Source organism: Pimephales promelas, chromosome 8, assembly GCF_988280905.1.
Source record: "Pimephales promelas chromosome 8, fPimPro1.hap1.1, whole genome shotgun sequence".
In the NCBI taxonomy this organism is placed as follows: Eukaryota; Metazoa; Chordata; class Actinopteri; order Cypriniformes; family Leuciscidae; genus Pimephales; species Pimephales promelas.
The window spans coordinates 32,907,916-32,931,770 of NC_142776.1; the positions used below are offsets into that span (position 1 = coordinate 32,907,916).

The 23,855-nt window shown below is 38.7% G+C and overlaps 1 protein-coding gene across 1 annotated transcript in view; it reads right to left on the reverse strand.

Annotated features, from left to right (window-relative positions):
* Positions 1 to 15,793, reverse strand: part of grm4 (glutamate receptor, metabotropic 4) — a 177,872-nt gene extending 162,079 nt beyond the window's left edge. The window contains exon 1 of the mRNA XM_039693054.2: positions 15,405 to 15,793. The gene's annotated coding sequence lies outside the window, so the exon portion shown is untranslated. The remainder of the gene's footprint in view (positions 1 to 15,404) is intronic.
* Positions 15,794 to 23,855: the final 8,062 nt, after the last annotated feature.

The window sequence follows — 23,855 nt, forward strand, 5'->3', positions numbered from 1 at the left end:
TTTGTGAGGACACGTTCTGTAAAATCCAACAGAAACACTATAACAAGCACTTGCTGGACGCCTGCAGAATGTATTCAAGGTAAGAGCATTATGCTCATCCTGGTCTCACCTACAGCGCCATGACTCCCTCAACACAGGTCTGACGTACTTCTCTGGGCCAGAAAAGATCAGAGAACAGCCCCTGAAGCTGTGCTTCTGCAGAAACACTGATAAACAAAGGGAAGAACTGAGTAATATATGCAGTGATGGGATGACGCCCCATGGATACAGCTACCATCTTCATGTACTGCAGTGCCGGAGAGAGTATACAAATCATTAACAACACAGTGTTGCTGAGACATGTATGGACTCCAGCAAGCTAGCCAATCCAGAGATGTCTTCAGGCACATCTGAATCTCTAACATATCTTCATACAGAGTATGTCCTTCCTCAGAAAGATGATCTCAATAGATAATATTCAATTCGACAAGGCTGTGAATGATGTACTGTCCAGCATGTTTTGCCTAATTTCTATTCTTGCTCAGCAACACCCCTTAAAAAGTAGTATAAAAATATAAATCAAAGTCAGACGTCCCACTCCATGTCACCAGCGCTATGCACAGGTGAAATTGGAATGAAATTATACAGCAAAACCACTGTCAATAAAGAAACAGACACTCTTTTAATTTATCAAAAATATGTTTACTTTAGTGTACAGCACGCATTACAAAAAAATCCACTTCCATAAATGTGTTAATGAGTGCGAAACAGGACTGTAAAATAAAGTGATACTGATTTAACATTAAAGACGGGTGTTTTGTGACACATATGTTTGAGTGAGATTGCTTCTCGAACAAGAAAAAATGTAGGGTGGGACTTGATTTTAGCCATGGGGGATTGATTGGATGGTTGTGGTTTGCTATTGCTGTGATGTCATGTGAGTGACAGATTGCCCCGCCCTCGCGCCAGTAAACACAACATCAAAGAAGAAAAGAGGCGTTGCTGCAAAAGGAAAGGGGAGGTTATTTATATTAAAGATTACGAGGGGAAAATAATGAAAAAAAATGACAATGTGCATGGATAAATCATTTAATAAATAGTGCAATATTACATTTAAAAAATCCATTTTGATTTCATGCTTCATGGTGACTTTAAAATACAACTTCCTTTACAAAAAAATATTGTTGGTTTAACTTAAAAAAAGTAACCTGGTTGCCTTAAAATTCTAAGTTCATTGAAATGGAAAAATTGAGTTAATACAATGAAGGAGATTAATTTCATCAACAGAAACTCTAAATATTATGTTATCTGAACTACATCAATTATCTAAGTTAAAAATGTTGTGATTACAAATCATGAAAATATTTTTTTTTTACAGTGACTTATAGTTACTTTTGTAAGCGTGCACCTTAGTGTGTGAGGCACACAAACACACTCACACACAATAGTGTGTATTTTAATGTAACGTTCCTCCTTATCATTTCGTTTATGTATAATTGTAATTTTTAAATAACAACTGCTGTAATAAAAATGCTGATTTATGTATATGAGTATGTGTGTGCTGGTTGTGTGGGTATGTGCTCATCTATGGATACTGCATTCATAAAATATAAATATGAGATACTGAATTCAATGCCTGGGGTGGATAAAATGGGCCAGTGACTAAACAGCCTTTTTCATAGAATAATTAGGTTATTTTCCAAATCTCATCACCGTTTCTAATAGAAACCATCACAACATCAATTCCTAAACAGTTTCTTCTAAATATATAAAGTTTGAACTATAAATAAACCTTAAAAGAAAAGCTACAATTAGAATGTCGATGCATTCTATTTCATGGCAATAATGCATGACCTCTTTGGGCTTCTGAATGTGCCACACTGCCACTATGAATTTCTCGCACTGTTTGTGGATACAGAAATTCTCACAGCTCCGGTTTCAGTGAGAAAAAAAAGAAAGAAAAATCAATGGACATTCGGATGTGCTCCAATTGAAATGTTGCCCGTTCAGTTAGGTCTGATTCAAGAAATCTCTTGCTTTTTCCCACATGTTTTTGAGCCTGCCTTCTGCGGATTTGCGCGGGAGCAACATGCAAGCAGTTTAGAGGGAATATCAATTGATGTTCAACGGGTTGTACTCTTGTAGTGCTGAATGCTCAACCGGTGCTACATGGAAAATAAATCTTTCCAAAAAATGTACCTTTGAATCTTAATACAGTAATGCCTAAAGGGACTTTACATCTATACCTCACAGCATTGATTTTTATTGTGTGAAATAAAAAATAAAAAAGGCGTCTACCCTGACTAAGGTCTGCAGAAATGCGTGCACATGCAAAGAGGGAGGCTTGGGAAGAAAACGTACTCGGTTACTAACGTAGCCTCGGTTCTCTCTAGAAGAGGGAACAGTGTACTGCGTACACTCTTACAAGAAATGGTTCCATCCCCTGCTTCATATATGGAACTCCAAAATGGTTTTATATAGAACCATTTTTCTATTGGCCAAGTATGGAACCCCAGGGTTCTACATACAACCCAGAGGAACCCTTTTTTAAGAGTGTATAGAACCTTTTAGGGGTTATAAATACATAGCGCTGATAGAACCTTTTAAGGTTCTAAATAGAACCTTTTCTTCTAAGAGTGTAATATCTTACGCAGGGGTAAAACCTCTTTTCCACGAGATATTGAAGCCAAAAAATGATTCTTAATTTTGAATTAAATGTAAAACGTGTTGCTCACGTGCCCATTGGCTGTCCTGCGTAACTGCAGCAGCCTATCGGTGCTGTGCAGGGACCGTTCCGTCAGCCTGTAAAGATTTCGGGACCTGACACTACACTGGTGATTTATGTAGGCCACCACTGACATGTTGTCCAGGCAGACCAAAACGTGGTGACCTTTTAAAAGGGGACAAAAACGCCTCAGCGCGTTGTCGACTGCCATCATTTCTAGACATTTTATGTGTAGGAGTTTCTCCCATTCTGACCACTGGCCAAAGAACGGTTTGCCATTGAGCAGCGCCATCCAGAGGTGGAGGCGTCTGTGGACACCACTCTCGCACTCGAGGAAGTCCCCTGGTTTATTCCTGACTGGTACCAGTCGATTGACCTCCAAGGTTTCCGAGCTGTGACGCGTTTCTGATCGACCTTGAGGCGAAACAAACCGGAGCCATATTGAAATGATTTAGCTTGGGCGCCGGAGCCAGCGGCCCTCAGGACCAAGATGGCGGCCAAATCCAATATGGCCGCTGCCCGAAAAGGGTTCCGGCTATAACTTTTGAACCACATGAGTTACAAATACAAACTTGATGTGTTTTTCAGCTTAATTGATCATGGGAAACACACAGAAATGTTTATATTTATGACCCAGTATATCTGGACCCCTTGATCCTCCAATTCCAATATGGCCACTGTCCAAAAAAGCAGTTTGGGCTGTAGAATGGGGCCTTACATTCCATTGTTTGTGTAAATTCATCTACAAGCACCAAATTTGGCACAGATGTAGCTGAGGGCATACAGAAATGATTTAGCCAGGGCTCTCAAGCCAATGGTCCCTGAGACCAAGATGGCGGCCAAATCCAATATGGTCCTGGGCTTGATGATGCTGTGAAGCGGCAGCGGGCAGAGACTGTGGCTGGGAGCATCGGGCAGACGGCTGTTTTGGGCGATTTGCTGCGAGGCTAGAGCGCTTTGGTAACAAAATGCTTCAAAGCCTGTGACGTCTTCCGAACCTCAGCGAATCTATCCGCAAAATCTTTAACGGATGATCCAAAGAGGCCAGCTGGGGAGATGGACGTGCTGAGGAAAGCGGAGTGCTCCGCGTCCGGCATCTCGGATAACGTCAGCAGTAGGTGTCTCCCAGCAATGGTTAGGGAAGCAATGTTCCCGCCCAATGGCCTGTGCAGCGGATTTCGCGGTGTGAAAAGAAGTAGTGCGGCAAGCTTTGGAATGTAGCGCCGTCTTAGCTCGCCGTCCAACAGAGGGCGGGCAAAGATGGGCACCTACAGCTTCTTCTACTGGAGGAAGAAAGTGTTATCCTCTGTCTTTAGCACCGTCCACAACGGTGAAAGCTGCTGAGACAGAGTTACACAGTCCTTTTGTAAGAAACATCCATCCAAACGGTTGATGGTATAAATGCCGGAAAGCGTAATAGGTATGGCGACTGAAGGCGGCAAGATGAAGGCCAGCGGCTTCAGATGCAAAGCCTCGTTCTGCAAAAAGCTTTTTCTAAGACGGCGTGGCTTCTTCGCTCCGGACCCAGCGATGCTTAAGCTTATCTGAAAAATCAGATATCATCAGCCTATCAAGCTATATTTACAGGCTCAGGCCACGCCCGCTTTGGCATTCGATCTGATGTCACCAAGGACCTCTCTCGATAGGCTTTTTGGCTTCAATATCTCGTAGAAAAGAGGTTTTCCCCTAGCGTAAGATATCACGCAGTATGAGAGAACCTCTCGTAAGAGAACTCCCGGATTCAATAACATCGGAGAAGCCTTTTTCCTCTAGTACACTCATGACAATTACCCGGCTTCATAATACAGCTCTGGTGGAGAATTATAGCGCAACCCTTCTCTCTAGGTTGCAGACCATGCATTATTAATTGGGGCTGCTCAAAGTAAATAATTACATCTCATTATCAAAGCTTGGGTTTAGAGTACTGAGGCATGTCCTCTCTATTTCCTTAATGAGCATTGTTAGAGTTGTTAGGTTTGAAAGAGGCAACTCCTCCCCAACTGTGGGTTTGTATTGCGAAATCAGAAGGCGAAAGAGAACAAACTGTCGCTATCAGTTCACCGGCTCCAGTTCGCCATCAGGGCTGGGCTTACATTCAAGGGCTTCTTTCATTATTTTTGCCCTAACGGCTGCCATTCTGTTACATCTAGTGAATTTGAGAGATTGAGTGAGCTTTTTTGCTCACTTCAAGAAGATAAAGGAAACGCAAAGAAAATTTGATGTAGGTCAGGAGCATGACTAGACTCAACATGAGAAGCTGAGCCCATGCTCAATTTTAGACATCAGAGCATGACTCAACTACTGAAAATGTTCTTAGTATAAAACAATAAATTAGCCCAACAGGCTTGTAAAAAACAAAACACCAAAAAAAGTGTCTCGGAATCATGTGGCATAAACCAATACTTATATAAAAAAGGGATTTCCTTATTACATTCAGCAGTTTCTGAAACATAAACATACCAGAATAATGTGCCATTCCGAACCGAGTCGAGAATGCTTTTGAATTTCATCTCAGTGACTTCATTTGAATTTCATTTAAACTAGGGTAGAATTGCAATGACATGTGAGTGTAAACCAGGGCCAAGTTACAAACAAGTTACTGTGTCCAAAAATCAGCATGAATTTCACGCAACCCTAACTTAAAAATATATCTAAATTATTTTGTGAATTAACACAACAATATTGACAAGGGAAAGAAAAAAAACTTCATTACCCTCAAGTTGTTCCAAACCTGCACGAGTTTCTTTATTCTGCTGAACACGAAAGCAGATTGAAAAACATCACAGTTGATAGTCCCCATAGACTTCCATAATAGGAAAAAAGATACTATGAAAGTCAATGTCTACTGTCAGATTTTTGATTACCAACATTCTTCAAAATATCTTCTTTTGTGTCCAATTTGAGGGAACATTTTTATTGTTTTGGTGAACTGTTTCTTTAATTGTCACATCACTTTTACACATTAGAAAGGGTATTAAAACACAGCAATGGATATTAAATTAATTGCAATTAAAATTGCTGCAGAGCATGTACATAAAATTGAAAAAAAAAAAAAAAAAGGCCAGGGCTAGTCACGTTACTACTGTAGGTATAGGTCAGTGATTTCAAAACAGTCACACTTTGTGGCGAGATACCTTTTTTTCCCATTTAGGGAAGACACATCAAGTGATTTGTGTGAAAAAGAAAAAAAAAAGTCGGGTGAAAAAAATCACTTATCGCAACGGTTCATTTGAAGCACTGAAAGCGCAAGTGTGAATGATGCTCGCTCGCTCTATAAAGCACATAGTGATGTCCGTGTTCCCAGTCACCGTGGATTCGCTTTAGATGGTGGGCGAGGAGCTGATCATTTTCATTTAACCTCTACATGAGGCCCCTCACCCCAGGGGTCAGAGACAAAAGGGAAATACATAATCTGGCAGCATGAGATAGGCAGGAGAATATGATCCAATTGGCAGTGTCAGGACAGCAAGTCTTTGGCTGTAAGTCTGCCCCAGCCCAGGAATGAGCATGATACTGGTGGGCTAGTTAAATGTGCTCATTTCACACACCATTTCACATGAGGCGCTCATACGGGGGTCCGTCGCTCAACCTGACATAAGGCACCGTTCGACAGACACAAAGTCTCCGCAGGACGCAGGCACTGTTGCATTGCTTTCTTGAATATCCGGGAATATATAGTTGAAATCACACTGCAGGATTCGTGTGGGCTGGGCTAATAAAGATCTTTGCTCAGGCTAATTCATGCTACGTGGGTAGCAAGGGCAAAGATCAATACAACAACACAGAATCTCCTCAGGTGGGTTAATGCTGCGTTTTACTCCAGAGGCAAAATTACAGCATAGAGTCAATCAGATGATGGTAAACTGTTGTATAAATCTGATATTTTGATTGAGTGAATCTTATATTTTGCATTATTTTCTGATGAAAATCTATTTTTGTGTTTGTAACCGCGCGGTCTTACTTGACCTGCTTTCGAGTCAGCATATTTGAGATTACTTGAATAGTTTTTCATGCTTAAATTAAAAAAAAAAAAATTCATATATGTTTATTTTTCACATATTTTAAATTGCTGCAGCACCTCTCTTCCTAGGCTTTCAGTAACGCTCTGTTTAGTTTCGGTCTCTATGAAGACCCTTTTTCTGAAAAGTCCAATCTGGTCTGATTGGTCGGCTCGAATACTGTGTTGTGATTTGTCAAATGCTTCGAGTGTGCTTCGGAAATGTCACGCCCATGAGTTTCAACACACTACTGACTAACTCTTTTTTTTCTTGTATGCGACGGGTGGGAATTAATTATGACGTACGTTGAAGAAAACTGAAGACTAATCGAGGTGTTTCAGGGAGTGCTTACTGATATATAGTCAAGTCACCTTTATTTATATAGCCCTTTTTACAATACAAATTGTTTCAAAGCAGCTTTACGGAGATAACGAGAAATTAAAGTGATAGTTCACTTTGAAATTAATTTTTGAAATGTATTAGCTTACCTCAAGAGCATCCAAGATGTACTGTAGGTGTCTTTGTTTCCACAGTATTTTTCGGTCAAACCGTTGTCGTCTATCAGTCATATAATGCATTTACGAGTCATTCAATCATGTTTAATTTTGACTTCTCTGTGTATGCTCTTTGAGGTGAACCGAGGGAGGACCCCCTAAACCTGTATTATATGACTGATAGACAACAACGGTTTGACCGAAAAATATCAAAATTGAAAATACAGTGGAAACTACATCTTGGATGCCCTTGAGGTAAGCTAAAACATATCAAAAATTAATTTTAAAGTGAACTATCCCTTTAATGCAACAAAGATTGTTTTGGCTATACAGCAGCTCTAGAAGAAAGCCCCGGTCTGGTTTATGTGAGTTCATCATTGATTCATTTTCATTGTAAAAAACATTAGTTATTAATTTAGTTTAGGGGCTGTTTACATGAATAACTAGAATAACTCCCTTTTAGAGTGTCTTTGAGCTCTGTAACGTTGCAGAACTTTTTTTTCCTGCTCAAACCTCAACATTACACACTAAAGAAAGTTGTAAAGAAAATTTGAAAAGTCTTTAACAACAGCAGAACTCAAGCTGACATGAAACCTACAGGTTTGTGCAAAACATAATGATCCATACAGTTTATCAAGATCTGAGAATGTTCTGGAAGCAATCTAGAGCATTGAGAATGTTATATACAAAATACCAACTTGTTTATTTGATTGGTGATCAAGAAAAATCATAATGTTCAGTATTGTGTCCTCATTTTACTTGTTAAAAGATTTTTAATGTCTTTTGGAGCCCACTGTATTCTCGTTCATTTGCTCATTTTGACATTTATAAAAGATTTTGATTACACCGATACCATTTCTATGCAGACGATCTCAAATTTTTAAAGTGTAACATGATTTATTGCCTCTTCTTAATTTGCCTGTCATTGTTTTTTTTTTTGTCACTGTTCTGCCATATGACTAATGACCATTTACACACCATTTATCACTGTGGGTAACAAAAATATCTTTTTTTGCTTTTCAAGCAAGTCCTAAATCAAGCTCCGAGTGCAGTCGAGCAAACAAAGATGATTTAACAGAAAATTTGGAGAAAGAGGAGCACTTCTGAAGAGACGCGTGTGCCTTGCATCCCGACGGCCATGCAGAAAGGGGCCTAATGAGTTGGCTCTCACTAGAGAGGTGGACAATACCCTGCAACCATCGCTCTGAAATGAACCGATGCAGAGCGCAAGCCAGACTACTGAGTTCTCTGTTTTATACAGTCCATTGAGTTCTTCTGTGGGGGTGTGTGGGGGGGTACGATCTTGTGCCACAGATCCTCTTACCCAAAACACTACACGGCCCATTTGCAGTAATGGAGCACATAGGAACATTTTTGCTGTGCACGCTGTGGATTGAGAAACACTGTCGGGGACGGCGACGGCGCTAGTGCTGCGCTCCCCCTAGTCTTCGAGCAGTTGGCCAGGGTCGCCTAAAGCAGATGGTCTGGAATGAAGACACTCAATATGACCCAATATGTCTCATTACACACTCACGCAATCATATACCGAAGCACTGAACTAACATCTGAACATCTCTCTTTTACTGAAAATCTAGGTCTTGTTGTTGAGTAAAGGTACCTAAACATCATTACACCAAGATGAATCTAACTGAGAAGAAAATTGCTTGTTTTAAACTCAATATGAAAAGGCATTCATTCGCAAACCCATTTTGCGTCCTATAATGTCACATATTTACGATGAAACAGGATATTCAAAACAAAATATATGTAAGACTGGACATGATTTTATCCACCAGGAAATGATTACAATGTGAAAAGTGAGCATTTCATACCACGATGGTGCAAAAACAATGCATTAATAGCTATTTGTCTATAAGTTAATGTAAAGCAATAGCCAGGACACCCTATATGAGCAGTAATTTTAAAGTTTAAATATTTTAATTATAGATTACAAAAGACACACTTTTTCTATCTGGCCAATAGTGTTAGTTCACCCAAAAATGAAAATTCTGTCATCAGTTACAAGGCAATGAGGTTTATGCTGGTGTCACTTTAGCCATTGAGAACTATTGAGGTTTGTACTCACATGTCAAGCAAGTACACTCTTAGAAAAAAGGGTTCATTGGGGTTCTATATATGACCATAGGGTTCTTTACTCAACTCCAAAGAACCTTTTATGCTAAATAAGGTTCTATAATGACAAGAAAGAACCCTTTTGGCACAAAGGTTCTTTATAGGCTATTATTCATTCATATATTACATTATTCTGCAACATTTTGTAGTGGTAATTAAATTAATGTTTATTAAACTGTTGTTTAATCAAGCTGATTTTTGGAGGAGAAAAACTGAAATGGCACATTCATGTGATATTGATTAACTACATAAAATGATATAAATACACATTTTCTAACCTCCATATCTTGAATTTTGTGATCATTCATAAATACATTTTAGGGTCTTGATGTTTGTCAATAATATGAAACATTTGATCTGGAAAGGACAAAACAAATGATAATGAATGAAGCCAGAATGTTCCATATAGAACCTGGTTACAAAGAACCCTAAAGGGTTCTTATTATTGAACCCTTAAAAAAGGGGTAATATGTATCGCACAAAGAGTTTTGGGTGAATAGACTTTTAATGAAGGGAAATAAATCTCTTTGTGTTCCCAAATGAACGAAAGTCATGGGTTTGGAACGACATAAATTGACAACGGAATTAAAAAATGTCGGTGAACTAGCCCTTTAAGAGGGCAAATTTTTATCCCATGACGTCATATGACTGACGTCTTGGGACGTCTTTTGACCATACGTCAACATCCGCCTTTTTAGGGTACCCTTAAACGTCGGTTAGATCACGTTATCGGATCCTAACCCTACCCCAGACCTAAACCTACCCTGTCACCAAACTCATGTTAAAGGTAAAGCGGCCCGGGATCATCAACTAATCGACGTTTAAGGGTAGGCCTATCCAAGAAAGGCGGATGTTGACGTATGGTCAAAAGACATCCCAATGACGACTTGGGATGAGACTGTGTTATTTCCCACTATTGACAGAATTTTCCATCATTCATGAGACCCCACAAGGGTATACAGTAGGGGACGCTATTAAACCTCTTACAGGATCTCAGACCAAAACACATGCAAAAAGCAGAAAAAGAGATAGCAGATGCATAAGTTAACACAATAATTAAACATTAAACAGCATATAAATCAAAACTACCCAACGTTACTGAATGAAAGGTTGACCCAGATACAGGACTTCAGAGCGTGGGGGTGTTGACAGTAGCGATCTACTCCATGGCTGCATTTAAATAAAAGATTGTATGCCCCTCTCTCGCTAACGTCTCATTCACACGTATGTAGGCTACACCACTGCTTACACAACGCCCACTACTGGTGGAACCCTTGCAATGTGTTTAAATGGAACACCCTAAGCTCTTGATCACTTGGAATCCCCAATGGAGCAGATTTATACCGTTTTTTTGGTTTTTTTTATTACATTTTTATGAATTTCATGTTGCATTATGGTCTATGGGTCTGCCTGAAGTGTACTATATTGAGTAGACTCGCTACCTCGTCTGTCCTAATAAACTTCCCTCGTGCACTTGACGAAGTTAAAAGCACTTCAAAATGGCAGCGGGGATTAGTGCTTAGGGAAGTTTGCGAGTGTTTGTCTAAAAGTTGTCTAAGAGTTAAACGCAGCCCATATATGCTGTGAATCGTTCTGAATCCTATCTGGACATACCGTAGTCTTTGACAAAAACACGATTTTCTCAGCTTTTTGTTTAATATGTTGCTTTTTTAATGAAACTTTCCCACATTCAAGTGTTGACTGAAAAAAAAGACTCACCGTTGGTGCATGGCAATGTTTTTCTTCAAAAACGTTGGATTATATAAAGGAATGATTGTATTAAGATTTCTTATTTTATTTTGCTATATACAGTATATATATATATATATATATATATATATATATTTTTTTTTTGTCTTATGCTATGTTCTCTGTCATACTGTACATTTCTTGATGTGTCTGTTGTTCCCCCTTCCCTGTCTATTATTTATTTATTTTTTTGTAGATGCTTGTTTTATCTTTGTTTCTAAAGACAATAAATAGTTGATCGCAAAAAAAAGCTAGAATTTAGAAGCTAAGTTTTTTTTGTTTTGATTTTTAAGAAGAGGCTTTGTTTTTTCCTTCAACATATTGCATGTTCAGATATTCATACAACAAAATATTCTGGGGGGCCATGAAAGTTTAGTGAAAATAATCAAAAATACTTCACTGGCTGGCTTTTTTTTTTAAACTCTGTTAAGAGTTAATAAAGCATAAATCTGACTGATTTTAATATTTCATTTTCCTGACAGCCATTTTTTTTCTGTGAATCTTCACAGCTAACACTTCTGACTTGAGCTGTCATGTTGCAGCTTGCATCGCTTTAAATATGCAAGACCTGTTAATATTTGGCCAATGATCTTAATTTAAATTATCTCATGTCACAAGTCTGCAGCAGACACTGAATTTCCCCAGCCTGTGAAGGCGAGGGCAAGAAATAGAGGCGAGAGATAGCGCAAAAAAAGGGTGATGGGGAGTCTGCATCTGATAAAGCCATGCCACTCTGAACTGTGCTGATGTGAAAAACAGATGTAGGCGATGACCCGCTAAAGGCTATCACACTACACTCAATACACAGTCTCCTCTCCTAGCCCTCTGTGCCAGAGGGTGTCATCAGATAATGTGGGCAGAAAATCCATAAGCAGGAGCCTCAGAAACAGGGCTAAATTGAGTCCGAATGTGTCTTTATGCTTAGTCAGTTGGTTTAAGTAATTAAGTTGCGATATCAGTCAAACCTCCTCAAGCAAAGGTTTTTGATCTTAAAGAAGGACGCTCATTCTCTGGCCAACGATAGCGACTTCAACACGTGGGCAGAAGCTGAAAACAAGACGTCTCATCCACATGCACGACAGATTTTTCCACGTTCAAACTGTGATATTCAATCATCTCACTCTCAAGGCGTCAGTTGGGAAGCATTTGACCATGCTTCAATATCTGACGCTTTAGGCGCCCTTTAGCGTCAGTTAGATGACGCCCTAGGATCGCGTGTACCCTACCTCCACCCCACACCGAAACCTAACCGCGTCCTCTATCTGACGCTTTCCTTTAGCGTCAGTTCGATGACGCCGTAGGATCGCGTCATGTAAGTGACGCTAAAGGGCGCCTAAAACGTCAAATATTGAAGCATGATCAAAGGTGACGCCTTGGGGTGAGAATGTGTTGATTCAATCTAGGCCTGAGCTCTGGCCCTGAACAGCCAGCCCATTCTCACTCCCAAGGCGTCACCTAACTATTATTTGGACATGCTTCAATATCTGACGCTTTAGGCGCCCTTTAGCGTCAGTTAGATGACGCCCTAGGATCGCGTGTACCCTACCTCCACCCCACACCTAAACCTAACCGCGTCCTCTAACTGACGCTTTCCTTTAGCGTCAGGTCGATGACGCCGTAGGATCGCGTCATGTAAGTGACGCTAAAGGGCGCCTAAAACGTCAAATATTGAAGCATGGTCAAAGGTGACGCCTTGGGGTGAGAATGTGTTGGAACAGCAGGCAACAGATTTAAAAATACAACATTCAGTGAAAACACAAAGACTGAGTTCCCACATCATATCATATCACAGTGTGATCCCCTGACTGTTGCATTGGAATAAAGTAGGCCTGCCATTATCCACCCTCAGCGTTTCTTTTTCAAGCAAGAGTTCCGATCCAAAAAAAAAAGAAGCATCATTATAATCATTTCTGGTTGCGTTATGCCAATCCTCCAACATCAGTAGTCAATCTGAATTACGTTTAATCTGAATCTAATTGCAGCTTCATTATCGGTTGTAGCTCATGACCATTACTCATAAGTAAACTTTATGGATCTCTGCCAATCTATTTCACACCACAGAAATATCACGAGTTGTTCCTAAAACAAGGACTTTAGAAAATGGAAGCTATTGATAGAGTTATTTAGCTGCTAACAAACAGCTTTTGGCCATCTGTCAGCAGTTGGTAACTCAAATGATGACAAACATTGACATACTGCCATGTATGATAATTCAAAATGTATTTGGCATCATGTTTGCTGCCTATAGAACAGGATGGTGACAGTAGGTGAAGGAAGAGCGTTATTATGACTTAGTTTATTCAGTCCGACTGTGTTGTGAGATGTGGATAAACAAAATTAAACGATACAGACTCTCAACCTGGAGGAAACTCAGGGTCAGGTGGCATTTACAGAGCTACAGTCCTAAGAAAACTAATGAATAATGCATAAAACCTAGTATTGTTTCTTTCTCTTTTTTACCTTGCAGAACGTACACGGCGGTGCGTGATCGGACTCGTAAGGAGGAGTGCAAACGCACACTTCGGCGATTGAAGTCATCCAGTGGCTATAGAGAAAAAATATTTGTCACAGGACAAAACTTTCGGGTTGGCACCGCACCAGTTTTCCTGACTTCCCTATCGCCGTGATGGAAAAGTTCATTAGCTCATTCAATTATGTAATAGAGCCATCTTGGCGGACTCTGAAACCGCCAGACCTTAGCGTTCCAAGCTAAAGCTCTTTCCATTGCTTTAAAAGCTTCTCTGGACTAATGAAGTCTAAAGAAGTGACTTCATACTGCTCTAGGCTAAACATACAGAGAGACATGCTTCTCTATTATACACCCTTTTTCTACCAGAGGTCCTAGAAAAGTCTTTTTGCAGTGGCAAAACAGGGAAATGCAGTGCTCGGTGCTCCTTTATGATCAATGGGATTGTAGCTCTCTCACAAAGACCCAGGGAGTGAGTCATTGCTGCGACAGCCTCTCCATACTACAAAAGTCAGTGCAACTCCATCACACATTGTTCAAGCACATCATGTAGGTGTATGCTTTTACATAGCTGACTCATTAGGTCTGACAATGTCGTGCCATACGGTATTGTGGAACAAAGTTACAAGTCAAGGTTTCGCCACTTCCATGCAGCCCTCTCTCTCTCTCCGACTGACACCTCCCAACTCCTTTCTTTTACAGGTGTTTCATTTAACTTGTCTCTGGTAATTTCCAGTGGCAATTATAGATTGCAAAAGCTTTTAATAATGCCAAAACATGGTATTAAGGCATTTGGAGGTTTATGCAAACCCGTCTAACATACTGTCTAAACTAGCCCATCTGGTCCAGATGGCCTCAAGGTATGACATCTGCAAGGCTGATAAAAATCTTCGCTTCCTCTAGATATCCACAGGCTAAATCTGGGTCAATGGCATGATGTCGGCATATCAAATTATAAAACGATACGTTAAAATGCAACCAATCCAAAAATTATTAAACATGGCTTAAATTTCTGAATTCAAGTTATTTTGATAATTGTCGTTGTGTTTACGCCAAAAAAAATGTATAGTTGAACAAAGATTGTAAATGAAATATGAAAGCTGAAATTCTTTGGATGAAAGTAATGGAAGCCATTAATTATAATATATATAATAAAACATAAAAAAGGCTAATACATAATTACATTTTTGTCCTCAAATTGAAGTCAGTGTGCATAAATGGTAAGAATTTTTATCTATACATATATGGCAAGCATTTTTATGAATTGTCTTGGTATAAGATCATATAAGAACTTGTCACGTTTCGCCTTAAATTGCATTTTTAAAAGATCTCCTCCATATCTTGTAGATCCCAATGTCCATGACCCATCTTCTTTTATCTAATTTCTGTAGCTGCAAGTGACCAAGAGATTCACTATGTCAGACAAAATTAAGTACAATTCTCCGTTCAAATATTCTCATTGCAATGAAGCCCACCTATCCGGTAAACCTTAATAAAAACATTCAATCCTGACAGGGTATTCGCATATGAATCAGTGATATGCATTCAATCTAAGAGGCGTTGATGCACGACAGAAAAACCTGTTGTTTGGAACAAAGTGATGGGCACAACTTCACACTGCCTTTTTCACAGAGGAACGCAGAGAAAAAAAAAATCAGATTTGCAAAAGTACCGCACTACTGGCCAAAATATAGGTTGAAACCAAACGTCTCACAAACATCGTGCCCGCGCTGTTATTATGTGTAATCCAGCAAATGTCACTATTGATTTCAACAAATCGACGAAACGATTCAAGCGATGCTTTTCCTGCAAGGAATCCGTGAGAGATTTTCAAAGTTGACCCATTTCCATGCACTCACCTTCTTCTATCTGCTGCCGCTGTTGCCAAACACCTCCCGTGTGATCACCTAAACACAGTCGACTGCAGATTTTTGGGGATCTCGTTAATCGTTTGCTGCACGATGGCCCCCGATTCGACAAACTCCATTCCCCACGTATGGAAATCACACGCAAATCTCCCAAAGCACTATACCAAGTGGGAAAAGCTGTTGCGCTGTCCAGTGAAAGTGGTGCTGAAACGCTCTCGGGGCCGAAGTACTTTCCATTTCTCCAAGTCTCCGTGTTCATTCACTCAATAGAGGCAAATATCTTGTGTTAGAAGCTCATACCTGAAGAGATAGTAGCCTACTGCACTGACATAACTAGAGAGCAGAGCCGTGCTGAGATGTAGGCAGTGCTCTTCAGTCGAAGCAGTGTGTTCAACGCCCACACAGCCCACTCCAGTTGATCACACACACACACACCAAATTGATGGAAGAGCTTTCCTGCAGCTCACTAAGGAAGCTTAAAAAAAAAAAGAAAATATGTCAAAAATCCTAAAGGAATTCTAATTTCTAATTTTATTCATAATTTTTAAGCAACTTCAATGAGCTCAAACAGAGTAAAATATTTAATTAAAAATGCTACAGCACAAACTATGACTAGTTAACTGTACAATAGAAGATTTATATTCATAAAATATCTCATTTTACGGTAAAGATTTTACAGTAACCAGTAGTAAATATGCTTTTTAGAAGTAGAGAAGATAATACACATATCTTAAGGATTTTAAGTAAAAAAAAAGATAACAAAATGGATTTTAATAGCTAGGTTGGTTTACTAAAATTTTATCAAAATATACAATCACTAAAATGTCTCCTGTAAATATTGTCACTGTAATTTTTTACTGTAAATAAAAAGGCTCAAGTAATGAAAAAGCAACCATGTTGAGGGGAGAAGATTATTTCAGATTATCCAGTATGGATCTTTTTAAAGAAGTCTTGTTTGATTGCATTAGGACTGATTCCTTAGTTTTCTTAACTTATTCTTAAGGTTTGTACTACTGTATTCTTCACTCTGGAAAGGAAATTAGTTGAATACGCTTTTAAACCCCAGTGTAAATGTCCTGGAGACAATTGTACATCTTCTTGTACATGCAGTATGTAAAATATAAAGCATAAAGATTCAGGGCATTGATAACCACAGTGCAGAGAGAAAAGGAGGAACTAAAAATACATAATGTCCCGAAGGAGACTTTTTTGGAATGCTAAATATGCCCATTTATGTGTTACTGTTATTTTTTTAAGGACACATTTAGTCTCAAAGCACGTCAATACAAATCTGGGCTTGAACAAAAGGCAGGCATTTGGATTCTGGTCTAGTGTTGCATTTGAGCATTCTCCCAGGATATATTCTTAAATCTAATGTATTCACATACATGCCTTCAATGTCAGAATTTTCCAAACCATTTCCCCAAGGGGCTTATGATTATAAAATCATTAATCTAGAGTGCATAATACTGATATCTTTCTATTGTTAACTTGCCTGTTGTTTATAAAGGAAGACCGACATTTTAGGTACCCTGTATCAGTTGTTCGCAGATCATTTTTTATTTAAATTTATTCATTGAAACTCATGCAAAATAATTTATAAAAGTCAAACTTACATCAGTGGACATAAAGAATGAGTTGCAGACCCTTCTTTTAGAAATGAGCTTGATATGAACCATTGTTTGGTGTGTCAAGAAAAAAAAATCTGATTTTCAGATATATAAATTGCTTATTAAATATTTTTCTTATTCATTCCAGTCCCTTTATTGCTCCTTGCATCTGCTTTTAATTCTGTGGGATTTGTTTTACTGAGGACATTTGGCATTACCTCTTGTCCCATTCAGCTATAACTGAATGCTCTATGAGTAAAGCACACAGTAAATGCTAATTCTCCAATTAAGTTTTAAACAGTCCAAAATTCTGAGCTCATTTGCGTTTTGGGAAATCTTAGAGATAAGTGTCATTTTTTAATGGTGCACTAGCACTCCCTAGTGGAGAGAAATGCTTACTTATGGCCAACATTAATTTTTTACTGCCATTTTTACATACCAAAAACAGAAAATAACGTTTGTCGTTTAATCACCTGAAAAAAAACAAAAAAAAACAATATGTAACATACAGGCCTATGTAATTTGCAAATACAATTTAAATGTGCATATAGATATGCATTTACAAAAGTGTGTGTTCATGCATATATATATATATACACACTTCAAAAAAAATGCTGGGTTGTTTTAACCCAATTTTTGGTCAAATATGGACAAACTCAAACATTGGGTTAAAAAATGTAATTTAAAAATTTAACCAAATGGCTGCTAAACTAAAAAAAATAGCATTTTTAAAGTGTGTGTATATATATTTATATATATGAAGAGTTCAGATGCAAAAAGCCTCTAAGTGCCATTTGAAATTTTCTTCTAAAATGATCATTTTTATCAAGCTTGTATATTTAAGTTCAGTAATTTCACTTAAATGGCAATGAAGATAACCTATTAATTGCCATTTAAGTGAAATTACTGAACTTAAATATACAAGCTTGATAAAAATGACCATTCTAGAAGAAAATTTCAAATGGCATTTAGAGGCTTTTGCATCTGAACTCTTCATATACGTATATATATATATATATATATATATATATATATATATATATAACCAACTTTGTCTTCAACAAACTTCTCTTATTCCTCCTATAAGTATGATAAAACTCCGCAGTAGTAAAGTATCACAAACAGAGATATATTTAGTACAGTCCTGCAGCAGTGTTTTGTCCCTGTCGGACAGAGCTCATGTCTCTTTGGTGTCTAGCCAAGAAGCTTTACTGTTCAGAAGCCAAGCTGCCAAGCCACTGTGGGAACATTGGCCAGCGTGTTACAGATAAACTCCTCAAGGTGGCAAATTGCAGTGCTGCCAGAATCTCTGGCACTACATCCAGTTTTAGTTCATATCTAGTGCTTTTGGATCATTGCTTTACTTATATAGTAAGAAAATCTGCCGTTGTTCCTCCACGTGCTTGCCAAGACAGCACTGCCCTGCTGAGGCATGGACTCTTAAAGACCCCTGAAGGTGTCCTGTGGTATCTGGCACAAAGAGGTTAGCACAGATCCTTCAGGTCCAATAGGTCACGAGGTGAGCCGGCATTCAGCATCTGTTTGCTCTGACCAGGGATAGCCTTCATTGGGCACCCAACACCCTGTCGCCAGACTCGCCAGTATGTGGTTTGTCCCTCCTCAGACCACTGTTGTTAAATTCTCACCCTTGCTGACCTGGAGCAACCCACAAGCCTTGCCGTTTCAGAGATACTCTGACCCAGTCGCCTTGCCATAACAATCTGGCCCTTGTCAAAGTCCTTCAGATCTTTATTCCTGAACCTTCTACACTGAAACCAACACGTTGATAACAAGAGCTGATTGTTTGCTTGCCATCTAATCTACAGACCTTAACATGTGGCCTTGTTAGGCGATGATCAACAATATTCGCTTCACCTCTGACTGCTCATAATGTTTTGGCTCATCTAAGACGTCTTCGTATTCAGGCTTTCTATTTTACAAGGTCCTTTCCATTAAATATATTTTCTTTCCATTTCCATAGCAGCTATTATAAACTGTATGCACCCATTGCAAAACAAAGCCCTGAAGATAAAGCAGCACAAAGAAGAAAAACCGAATAGAAAAGATTAAAAACAGTCATATTGTGCTGCAAGTAAAACTAAAAGAAATATCCAGACGTGACATTGTTCAGTGGTCTTAAATTGTGTGTGACATTTAAATAAGCCTTGGATTTAGGGGGCATATTTGACAGGCAGCACAGAAAGATATATACAGCTATAAGATAGCTCATAGTGAGGACCCTTCGCAATAAATTCACACTTAGCAGAGCTCATTGTGGACTACAATTATTAACTGACATTTAAATGTCCCTTGCTAATATTATTATGTTAAACTATACATCACCAGGTCCACGAGGAGGGGATAAATAAAACAAATGGAACAGAGAAAGGAAGGATGAGGCCAGATTGGTTCATGTAAATCACTTCCAGCTATTTCTTCCTCCAACACACACACGTCTAAATCTTTTAAATTATTAATCCACAAATTACTTTCTAGCACAATAATCATCATGCAATTTAGTGGCATCGGTCCAATCCAAAAAAAAAAAACATTGCTAATAATATTGAACTAATTGATCACTTGCATCCTAAAATTCAAACTCCTTGAGCAAACTGGCAAGTACGTTTTCTCTGAACACTGTCCATTGCAAAAGTGTAAACTGTAATTAACTACTTCTGCACCATTAAACGGACAAAAAAAAGAGAACAAAGTGCAGGATGGTGACTGTAGGAAATGACTCCATTAAATAACTTAAAGTGAGCTGGCAGGCTGATAATGTGAGCAGCTCCAAAGTAAATAGCTTTTCTACTGTTATTTGCTATTCGCATAACCCTTGAAAAGGGTGCATCGGTTAGATAACAGCTAGAAAGTGTGTACTAGCCTTAGCCATACAGCAGATCATCATCAATAATCATTGAAAAACTTTTAGATTGATGTAAGAAATAAATGCAGTCTCATTCACAACTGTGACGTTAAAAACAATGGCATCATAAATCATAACGTGCTGATTTTTAGCTACTTTCCCATCATCCTGTGCAGCAAACATTGTTGGTAAGACAACGGTTTACTCTGAGCCCTAATCAATGAAAACATTTCACAATGAGTATTAAAATCTGTAATTTAGCATTATTCTTGTAGAGCAGTCAATAGCTGCATAGTTTCTAACCTGTGAGTTTTATCTTAAAATTCTGCCACCAATCTCCTCTATGACTGCCCAAGCTTCTCGTACTGTAATAACATAGCTCTCAATGATAAACAGTCTTCAATAATTGTATTTTTATGCCCCACAGAACACAGTTTCCAAACAGCACAGAAACATGCGGTATGGGTTTGTCTTAATGCCTCCAGTCATGATGTCCACAGTGTAGTATGTTAGTCATATCATTTGGGCACAACAGATTGTGTGGACCACATCTAAAAATAAATAAATAAATAAATACAAATAGTACCTCCCCAGGCCAGATAAACAAACTAAATGAGTTATTACACAACATTGCTGAGATTATACAGTATCATAATCATAATACGTTTTATTTTTATCACTTAATTATTATTTCCTGAGGTCTAGTTTTAATGTTAATAATTATTTTTGCATGAAAAATATGTAAGCAATAAGGTACGAGAGGCTGTGCTGGATCGTGAATAAGTAGCGGCTGAAGGGCGTTGTTAGGCACGACGTGCTCTCATAAAACGGTTAACACACAATCGAAATATTCAAGTAAAAAAAAAAAAAAATGTATTAGTGCAACTTTCATGACAATCACTAAAAGCCTTCCTTCCGCTAGAAACAACAACGTTCTGGTGTGTAATATGCATGAAAGCTTAAATAAAAACAACATGCACTCACCTAAAGGATTATTAGGAACACCTGTTCAATTTCTCATTAATGCAATTATCTAATCAACCAATCACATGGCAGTAGCTTCAATGCATTTAGGGGTGTGGTCCTGGTCAAGACAATCTCCTGAACTCCAAACTGAATGTCAGAATGGGAAAGAAAGGTGATTTAAGCAATTTTGAGCGTGGCATGGTTGTTGGTATTCCACAATCTGCTCAGTTACAGGGATTTTTGCGCACAACCATTTCTAGGGTTTACAAAGAATGGTGTGAAAAGGGAAAAACATCCAGTATGCGGAAGTCCTGTGGACGAAGATGCCTTGTTGATGCTAGAGGTCAGAGGAGAATGGGCCGACTGATTCAAGCTGATAGAAGAGGAACTTTGACTGAAATAACCACTCGTTACAACCGAGGTATGCAGCAAAGCATTTGTGAAGCCATTACACGCACAACCTTGAGGCGGATGGGCTACAACAGCAGAAGACCCCACCGGGTACCACTCATCTCCATTACAAATAGGAAAAAGAGGCTACAATTTGCAAGAGCTCACCAAAATTGAACATTTGAAGGCTGAAAAATGTTGCCTGGTCTGATGCGTCTCGATTTCTGTTGAGACATTCAGATTTGGCAACAGAATGAGAACATGGATCCATCATGCCTTGTTACCACTGTGCAGGCTGGTGGTGGTGGTGTAATGGTGTGGGGGGTGTTTTCATGGCACACTTTAGGCCTCTTAGTGCCAATTGGGCATCGTTTAAATGCCACGGCCTACCTAAGCATTATTTATGGCCACGTCTATCCCTTTATGGCCACCATGTCCCCATCCTCTGATGGCTACTTCCAGCAGGATAATACACCATGTCACAAAGCTCGAATCATTTCAAATTGGTTTCTTGAACATGACAATGAGTTCACTGTACTAAAATGGCCCCTCACTGATTCTTGAAACTTTGGCAAAAACATGTCCCACTAAAAAAAGTGCTAATTCTGTTGGAAATTAATAACATTTTCATGAATGAAAAGAATCAAGTTTATAATCAGGGGGTCCTTTGCACATATGTAAGGTTCTTTTATAGGTTTATTTTTCATTTTTATTATTTTAATGATTATATCCTGGCCCATTGCCTACAAAATCAGCTGTCCTCGGATAGGAGATAATCATTTCAACTTGATTAAAAAAACAAAAAGGAATAATTGAATTGAATAATATATTTACCACACAAAAGAGTACATTGTAATATGTATTAAAAACTACAAACATTGAGTTTTGAACAATATTTACTATTATTTTGTGGTTGTTCAAAATGTGTCCCACATATTCGTCACCACCGTCAGATATTTATAAAAAGCAATAAAATCAGGCAACTACAAGGTCAACTACATTCCTCCATACCCCATTTTCAAACCTTCAGCTTTACAGCATGCTTCAAGATCACTCAAGCTCCCGTAATTTTGCTATTTTCTCTTAAATTTGTTCATATATTTGGGCACTGCTACTGTCACAACCATAACATGTCAACACCGTCTCTTTTGTATAGAAAATATTAGATTAGATTATGACATAATTGTATACTTTTTAAGAAGAGGTCTGAAGTAGCTAGCAACAGAGGGGAAACAAGATGGCTATAATGTGAACAACTCATGCATATCATGTGAAAGAGTAGGTTTTGTCACCACCGTCAGACGTCACCACCGTCAGGTTTTCTATCTGACGGTGGTGACATACCGTGTGACGGTGGTGACAAAACCCCCCAAATGGTCTATAACAGAGGCTAGAATATAATTGTTGATCACAATAAATACCAATATATTATCCTGTAATGTTCCATTCACCTCTTTAATATTTTTATTTATTTAATTCCCCCTATATTTCTTCCATTCAGGCTTACACTGCATGCTACTATGAGCGCGAGTGAGAGTGAGGATGTTTCCTGATATCCTCACGGCTGTGGTTCAGCTGCAGGAATACAGCAGTTCTAATCTGAACACGTTTGATGCGATTAAATTGTGTTTCATGACGTTCATTTAGATTTTTGCCCACACTAAAAATTTGTTAAAGCCTAGCATGGATAGGAGCAGCAATAACCCCCTTGGGGTAAACAGAACAGAACCAACATGAATGTTTTGCAGATTATTTCAAAATTTAAAGTACAATATAATTCGAGAATTTATTCAGATTCTTGGGGAATCAGAATGTCAAGTCCTGACTGACGAGTGGAGCTGGGGAAGGAGGAGGGTAATGAGCTCCTGAGAAACGTGATAGCTGATGATAATACTGAAGGAGCTTATACTGTATATGTGTACAGTGATAGGCGTCATATTCCTATAGGGGGAGGTGGATCAGCTAATAGTCGGCTGATGCGAGCTTGACTAACGTGACCTGCCAGAACTAACCAGAACTAAGGATGCACATAGTGCAGCTACTGCCTACCTACACAGCACATAGTATGCACTATCCATTCCAGGCTATGCATCTCCAATGACTAAAGCCAAATGAAAATGGCATGACATCATTTAAACAAATCTAACATTCGCTGTAATTACCCCCAATTTCATAGTCATTACACTCAACTTTGACTTTATGTATTTTCGAAAGTTATGGCTAGGCAGCAGCTATATAGAGGAGAGAAGGAGAAGAAACAGGGAATACCAAAAAAAGCTGAGAGAGAAAATACACAGTGAGGCAGAGTTAAATGAGGAATACCTCATAAAAGGAAAAAAATGTTTATCACAGTGCTCAAGATTGTTATTTTTTGGACCAAAGAGTTAAATGAAGTTGTTAAGCAAGAATTGATTGACTTGAGTGGTATACATTGTGGAATTGTATGTTGTAAAGAGTCACAGTCACCACCGTCAGATTAATGTCACCACCGTCAGTTCTAAAGTCACCACCGTCAGAGGGAGTTTTATTGGTTTTAAATGAATATACTTGAAATATGATTCTTCAGTGCTGTTGAGTTATTAAAGTAATAGTCTCTTTTAATACAAAAATATG